Raw genomic sequence first — 1428 nt, forward strand, 5'->3', positions numbered from 1 at the left:
AACCAAAACTGTCTCAGGTGCAATCACTAGCACATATGACGAGGCATCAAGAGGCATTAAACTAGAGTAGGCTGGCATTACTGAGGATTGAGGATTCTGGTTCGAATCTCCTAAACTATAGACCACATCTACAAGCTTAGCCAATAGTTCAGGGGTCTTCACCTCGAGAATCTGACAACGACAATGGAACAGAACTTGCAAATCTTCGTTACTGTCTATGACGAAGGAATCGTACTTCACATCATCGCGCAACACGAAAATTAGAATTCTATAAATAGCTTCTCCACCCGTTTCACGCCATGCAGCCCCAGTTTTTGCATTATAGTATTCTGAAACTTAGTGAAACTCGTCGAAGGTTTGAGAAAATTTAATTCCAAAATACATTTTTTTTCTTAATCGACCCTCTATAGTGCACCAGAAGTCCAGAACAAAAAAACTCTCATCACTAACTATTGTAAGTCCTACTATGATGAGAAATTCACATTCAGCTCGTATTTATATACATTAGTATTATACTAAATCGAATTAATTTAGCTCGATTTATATATATGGGTCACTGCATACTAAATCGAATCTAGTGGATTCGATTTACCACTAGCCACCATTGAGTATAAATCGATTTTGTTACATTCGATCTACTAAGGATTTGTAAATCGAATTGACTTAATTCGAGTTAATAGTGCACCATATAATTCAATTTAGTACAACTTAAGCTAATTTAAATTCAATTTGATTTACATGTAATTTCAGTACACTAACTAATTTGAGTCACGTTGATTCGATTTAGTATTATAAAATCTAATTCGAATTCAATGAATTCGATTTATATAAAAATGTCCATGAAAACATCTATATAACTTTTTTTTTTATTTTCAAAAATTCATGTAAAATTGGGATGTGTTTGGTTTATAAAATCTCATATACCCTATAAAATTATCAACAGAAACTTGAAAAATAAAGAAAGAAAAAAAAAAAGAAGAGCAGCAAAAGCAACACACACATACACTCAAATCATAGCCGATAACGATAACACTGACGCGCTTATTATATAATAAGAAACTGTGTACTAAATTTTAAATCTGAGATACAGACTAAAGTTAATGTTCCTTTCCTCTTTCTTTGCTCCCACAATAGTTAATCCCTTCCTTCTTGTTTGCTTTGCATGGATTCCTACTTCCCAAGTACGCCAAGAAAAGAATCAGAATTCGAACTTCTACTGCAGTTTGTTATGTTTCATTTTCATAAATTTTATTTTTTTAAACGGTATAACATACAAAATATGTCTTTTATTATCAATAATAACTATTGAAATTTTCATTATAAATTAAATTAAATTTGCACGATGTTATAAAATTCAGTCATCAAAATTAAACTTTTATAATTTTTTTTTTTTGGTAACAAACTCATATAAATTTTAAAAGTAGACTT

Source organism: Arachis ipaensis, chromosome B05 (genome assembly GCF_000816755.2).
Source record: "Arachis ipaensis cultivar K30076 chromosome B05, Araip1.1, whole genome shotgun sequence".
Lineage (NCBI taxonomy): Eukaryota > Viridiplantae > Streptophyta > Magnoliopsida > Fabales > Fabaceae > Arachis > Arachis ipaensis.